Source organism: Chrysochloris asiatica, unplaced genomic scaffold (genome assembly GCF_000296735.1).
Source record: "Chrysochloris asiatica unplaced genomic scaffold, ChrAsi1.0 scaffold00564, whole genome shotgun sequence".
NCBI classification, from domain to species: domain Eukaryota; kingdom Metazoa; phylum Chordata; class Mammalia; order Afrosoricida; family Chrysochloridae; genus Chrysochloris; species Chrysochloris asiatica.
This window is the reverse complement of record NW_006409082.1, coordinates 93,053-100,402: the sequence shown is the minus strand read 5'-3', so window position 1 is coordinate 100,402 and position 7,350 is coordinate 93,053.

Below are 7,350 nucleotides of genomic sequence, written 5' to 3'. Positions count from 1 at the left end.
CAAGGTCAGTTTCAACTGCATGGTAGTTCAAACTTACCAACCACTCCTTGGAAACCCTATGCAGAGTCTCTATGGGTCAGAAACGACTTGACGGCACTTAACAACAACCATAATAGTGATAAGTTAGTGACTGCTAGAAGACAAGAGTGGAAGGAAAGAGGATAGACTGCCAAAGGCATGAGAAAACATTTGGGAGAGATTTAAATGACCCATATTGTGGTGGTGTTCTTTTGGATATATTATCTGTCCATACTTAATCATTTAGATGGATGTGTTCTATTTTATATAAATTAAGTCTCAATAAAGTTGATTTAACCAAATGAATAAGCAAACTGAGGTGCAGATAGAAAGTCATTGACTTGCCCAAGATCACACTACTGAGCAACAAAGGAGTCAAAATCAATGCTCCACCTTTCTGCATCCTACAGAATGACCATACATTATTTTGGGGATCCAAATAATATATAACTGCAGGGTTCTGCTTGTAGGTGGATTGCAACCTCTGCTGCAGGTGGGCAGTAATTTTTTTTTTTTTTAATTCCTTTCCTTACATGCTTTATAATCCCAACTCTATTCCAGCATCTTTCACTGAGTAATTGTGTGTGTTTTCAAGGCCTAGAAGACTGTCACCTCTTTGGTAAAATGTTCTTCAGCTATTCCGAGTGGTTGAACAGTCCTCTTCTGGGCTCCTAAAGCATTCTGTTCATGCTTTTATGATAGATGTTATCACATGTTCTAGAGTCTGTCTTCTTGAATCTTATTTTGGCTTCATTCTTTACTCCTGTAGTCCCTTGAACAAGTCATAATCTCTTTGGTCTTCAAGTCCTTTGTCAAAAATGGAGAGAGTTTAAGAATAAGGAAATTGCCTTCTTAGGGTTGTTGAGAGGATGATACACAACACATAAAGTGTTTGGAATTGTTCTTGCCACATGGTAAACAGAATTCATTAAATATAGTTGTTATCATTGTTACTAGATACTATTTTGGGTATCATCTGTACACATTTGTAGTACTTTTATTCAGAACATCTATCTGTCAAATTTTCTGAATCTCTTGTGGGAAGTGAATGTGTCTTTTTTATCTCATCCCCAGCACCTGCACAGAGGAAGTGGTCTGAAGTGGTCTTATAATGAATAAGTGGTGGTGAGTCAGAACCTCAACACCTATTCACATTTCTTCATCACCTAATAGTGACTAAAATGAACGTAGTCACTATGATCTTAGTAAGTGCTGAAAAAATATATTTCTTCCTTTCCCTAAATCAGTCTAGCTTAACCTTTATTTGTTCAGTTCCCTGCCAAGAGAAAGGCACAAAAGAGCAGCTAATGCAATTTATGAAGACTTAGTCAAAGTAAATGCCTAACAGAGCTGCTGAGCATATGTGGCTACTAAGCTGAGGTAGTGAACAACCTGTGAGATGCTCTGAGATGCTCTGTGATTCTACTCAATGCATTACATCCAATTACGAAAGCCAAGGTAGAGAACAAAAAGAGCGCATGTAGGGAATCTACTTTGGTCCTTTCTGGAGAAAGCAATGAATCATCTTCAGGAAACAAATTATGCTTTATGTAATGATATGTTCAACACAGCTGCAAGCACCAAGTGAAGTAGAAAAGTAATGTGTCCTAAGAAAAGAGGAGTAAGTGAGCTGCCAGGGAACAGTAATCTAGAAGATGATTGCTGTATTTCACACAGTAGAACTCTAAGAACATTCAGGAGTTCATATTGCTTTGTTTGGAGGCTTTTGCCTTTAATTAATTGATTTCTTAAATGACCATAGAAAAAACAACAACTTATGTTTATTGCAAAACATAGTAAACATATATTACTGATGGCAAATATGACACCACTGAGAAATAGATAGTCTTGAAAGGTTGGCGTATGTTTTCTAAAGATTGCTGCACATTTATACTTACGTGACAATGAAGAAATTAAGCAGGGATCTGGATACTTCAAATTTCTCTTGCCTGTGAAAGAGAATTCTGTCTAAGTCACACATTTCTCCTTCCAGTCTCTTTGTTCAGCTCCCTAGGGAGCGCCCTGCTGTTTTTAAACTAGCTGTCTTAGCATCAGCAGAGCTTCATATGACAACCTCATTAATGACAGGAACAGTTCTGATCCATAGGGTTTTTATTGGCTAATTTTCTAAAATAGAGCTCCAGGTCTTCTTTGTAGTTCATTCTTGCCTAGTCACTCCATTGAAAACCGTTCATAGCAGTTACATAGTGTAAGCCTGTTCATAGTGTAAGCCTCCAACTGATGGTGTATAAAGTATAAAGTGGTCACTGTGTATAAAGTTTACTGACAGGGACTTGAACATGGGTCTCCCGAAGGGAAGGTTAGACAGCCATGAATCACCGCTGCCCTTCTTTTAGATATTAACAACAACAACAAATTGGCAAGTTGATTCTGACTCATGATAACTCCGTTTTTCAGAATAAGACTGGAAACCATAGGTTCTTCAAAGCTGTGAGCTTTTAAAAATAGATATAACCAGTTCTTTCTTTGAAGGAATCTCTGGGTGGATTTGTACTACCAGTCGTTTAGCTAGTAGCTAAGTGCATAAATATATGTGCCACCTAATGGCTATCTCTGGGTATTGTTGTTGTTAAGTGTCATTGAGTCAGTTCCAACTCCTAGTGACACTGTATAGAGTTTCCAAGGAGTGGCTGGTGAGCTTGAACGTCCAACTCTCAATTTCAAGCTGACCTTTTATTCCAGCATATTAACACACCATCCACACCAGGACTTCTTTTTGGGTATTGCTATTGTTGTTGTTGTTAAGTGCTGTCAAGTCGGTTTCAACTCATAGCGACCTTGTATAGGTTTCTAAGGAGACACTGGTGAGACAGAACCGCCAACCTTGCAGTTCAAACAGCTTTGCAGTCTGGTGCATTAACCCACAGAGCCACACTTTGAGTATTTGTTGTTACAAATCAGGACAATTAGGAGGGTTATAAAATGAAGCTTTGGCTTGGAGAAGGGGAAATGCCAGAGAAGAGAAACTGAAAAAGTGTAAGGAGGGACAGCTGTAGTGTGCATAAGAAAAGAATGAAGAGAAAAAGAAACTTTCAGAAAGCATTATTAGGTGCGATGATTTATCTTCATAATGCTTGAGAAAAATACTTGTAAAAATACTTTGGTTGCCAGACTACATTTCCTTGGTGAAAAAGACTGAAACACAGAGATAACAATTTATTAAGAATATAAAGGTAGGTATCAATGTGAATACAGCTATAAACAGAAACGCAGATGTAGCCATGGTTATATGAGGAAAAGACGCAGATACATCAATGTCAACATCAAGGTAAAACTGCAGTCAGAAGTGAAGGTGGAAAACCCACTGCCATTACATTGATTCGTACTCAAAGTGAACCAATAAGACCAAGTAGAACTGTCCCCACACAGTTTCAAAAGCTGGAAATCTTTACTGAAGCACACTGCCACATCTTTCTCCATAGAAACTGATGTTGGGTTCCAACCAATAACTTTGTGGTTAGCTAAGAGATGTAACCACTCTTCCGCTGGTTGTGTGTTGTGGAGTTGGTTCCGACTCATCATGACCCTGCATAGGGTTTCATGGCCTGTGAATCTTTATGGGATCAGAAAGCCTCATCTTAACTGCTGACTTTGAGGTTAGCAACCCAACTCATAACGACTATGCTACCAGTTCTTCTTAAAACTGGAAGGAGAAAGAAAGAGAAGGTAAAAAAGAAACAATGAGAGGGAAATAATAAAAATTACTACTCCAAAGGAGTGTTATAGGTAATATAAAACGATTACAATTCCATACAAATAAACCCTTTAACTGAGATTTTTATTTTGAAAGATCGGAGATTCGCACAAACTATGTCACAAGCAATGATTTGATTGTATTAAAATACAGGGAGCAATAAAAAACTTAATTTTTCAAAAGGAATTCTTTATATAATAAAAAGTGAAAATCGCATGGATGTTGAAATTGGAAAATTTGATTCACAGCACTTCAGGATGTTAGCACACGGGATATTGCAAACTCACTCTCTGCATTCTGGTACCAAGATATTTATTAGCTCTAAACTGCTTAGCTTTTTTTGTTCTTAAATAAATTGTATTAAATTCTTGTCTTCATATTTTGAAGTTTAAGATTACCTTTTTGCTGTTGTTGTTTCTCTTCTTGTGTATCTTCTCTTGGAGATTTGATTTGATTTTCCAACCTATGTTTGTCATTGCTATTAATAATATAAATGAAAACATTCTAGTTTGCATATTTTCCTTCTATTAAGCTGCCTTAAATTTGGTTGAATTTCTCAGATACTCTAGATCATGACAATATAAAATAAAAGCAATAATTACAATTGTAGTAATAGCAATGGTTAACATGTCTGCTGTTGTTCTGAGCTATCTTCTGATCAGTTCTGACTCGTGTTATTGTTGATGTCATTTAGTTATTGTGCCATTGAGTCAGTTCAGACTCATAGTGACTCTATGTACAAAAAAACAAAACATTGTCAGATCCCATGTCTTCATCGCAATCATTCCTATGTTTAAGACCACTTCTGTAGTCACTGTGCCAATCCATCTCATTGAGGGTCTTTTCCTTTTTCACTCACCTCCTACTTTACTGAGCATAATGTCCTTCTACAGGACAGATCCCTCCTGTTTGCATATAAGTAAGTCACTGGCTATCAGATGAGCTTGGTATTTACCCTGTAGAGTTAACTTAGGTGAAGGCAACATAAAATAAGGAGATTGGCAAAAAAAAAACAATCAATGAAACATGTTGGAGACAGTGGAAGATACTGGAAGGAGTGCAAGTGTTAAAGACAATAGAGATAAATACTGTTATATATCCAACTTTATAGTAATAGTGATATATGAGTAAATGCATGGATAGGAACACAGGCTGAATGCTTGTGGGAGGGAGAGTGGGAGTTGTTATTTTTGCTGTTGTATGCCCTAAAGTCAGTACCAAGTCATAGCTTCCTGATGCACAATAGAAAAATATACTGTCCAGACTTTCACCATCCTCACTGACCCCAATGTTATTTTCACTGTGCCAATCCATCTTGTGGGGGTCTTCTTCTTTCTCAATGCCCACCACTAACTTTTCCAATCATGACGTACTACTCCAGGGACTGGTCCTTCCTGACATGTCCAACAAGTGAGAGGCGAAGTCTTGTCATGCTCAATTCTAAGGAACATTCTGGCTATATTTCTTCCAGTAATAATTTGTTGGTTCTTCTATCACTTGATGGAACTTTCAATTTTATACAACACCATAATTAAATTGTACCAATTTTTCTGCAGTTTGCCTTACTCACTATCCAACTTCCACATATATATGTTGTTGAAAGGGGCTGTAAAGCCAATTTAAACCCATTTGTTGTTGTTGTTGTTAAGTGCTGTCAATTTGGTTCTGACCCATAGTGACTCTGTAGAGGGTTTCCAAGGAGAGACTGGTGAGCTTGAACCACCAACCTTGCAGTTCAAACCAACTTTGCAGTCTAACACGCTAACCCACAGCACAACATCAGGACTCCAGTATGGTCCTACATACACTTGATTGAACCCTTTTTTGTTCTTTTCTTACCTTCACAATTGCTGCTTTGTGAGAGCCCTTTGCTGTTGTTACTGTGCCAATCCATCTTATTGGGTGCCTCTCTCTTTTGTATTGTCTCTCAACTTTACCAAGTATGATGTCCTTCTCCAGGGACTAGCCCTTCCTTATAATATGTCCAAATTATATAGAATTTTATGAGATGAAGTCTCTCAATCTAGGCTTCTAAAGAGCATTAGGGTTGTACTTCTTCCAACACAAATTTGCTTGCTATTTGGGCAGTCCATGGTATCTTTAATATTCTTCTTCAGCACCATAACTGAAGTAAAGGTGTTAGTAAAATCAGAACAGAAAGATCCTGTTGTTCTAAATTATCCTAAGCATGGTAGAAAATGACACATCCTAATTCATCTGTCAGTTTGTCGTACTGTGGTGACTTGGGTGTTGCTGTGATTCTGGAAGCTATGCCACCAGTATTTTAAATACCAGCAAGATCACCCATGGTGGACAGGTTTCAGATGAGCTTCCAGGCAAAGACAGACAAGGAAGAAGAAGTGATTAACTGCTTTAAAATATTTAGTCACTGAAAACCTTATGAATAGTAAAGAAACACTGACAGATACAGTGCTGGAAAATGAGCTCCTCAGGTTCGAAGGCACTCGAAATGTGACTGCAGAAGAGCTGGCTCGCCAAAGTAGAGTTAATAGTGAAGACACGAATGGAGTAAAGTCTGCGGGACCTTCATTTGCTGATGGGGCACAACTCAAAATGAAGACAAACTGCTGTAAACATCCATTAATAATCTGAATATGGTATGTACGAAGTTTGAATCAAGGAATATTTGAAATTGTCAAAAATGAAATGGAACACATAAACATCAATATCTTAGGCACAAATGAGCTGAAATGGACTGGTATTGGTCATTTTGAATGTGATAATCACATGGTTTATTATGCCGGGATTATCAAAATGCAGAGGAATGGTGTGCATTCATTGTCAAAAAGAACATATCCAGATCAGTTATGAGGTACAATGCTATCTGTGATAGGGTAATATCTATGCACCTACAGGGAAGACCAGTCAATATCACTATTAATCAAATTTACGTGCCAACCACTAAAGCCAGTGTGGATGAAATAGAAGAATTCTGCCAACTTCTTCAATCTGAAATTGATCGAACATGCAATCAAGATGTATTGATCATTGCTAGTGATTGGAATGCAAAGGTTGGGAACAAAGAGGAAGAATCAGTAGTTGGAAAATATGGCCTTGGTAATAGAAATGATGCTGGAGACCACATGATAGAATTCTGAAAAATCAATTTGTTCATTTCAAATTCCATCTTTAGACAGCATAAGAGAAAATTATACACATGGGCCTCAACAGATAGAAGACACAGAAATCAAATTGACTACATCTTCCATCTAAACAAGGCCAGTGGCAGACTGTGTTACAGACAATCAATTGCTCATTTGCAAATTCAAACTGAAGCTAAAGAAAATGAAGACAAGTCCAAGACAGCCAAAATATGACCTTGACTGTGTTGTTGTTGTTGTCAGGTGCCATCAAGTCAGAACCGACTCATAGCGACCCCATGCATAGCAGAACGAAACAATGTCCGATCCTGGACCAACCCTACCACCGCTGCCACACTTGACGCCATCAATGATGCCACCTGGCTGATCCATCTCGTTGGGGGTCTTCCTCTTTTTCTATGACCCTCTATCTTACCCAGCATGACATCCTTCTCCAGCGATTGTTCCCTCCTGACAATATGTCCAAAGTATGAGAGACGAAGCTTAGCCATCCTG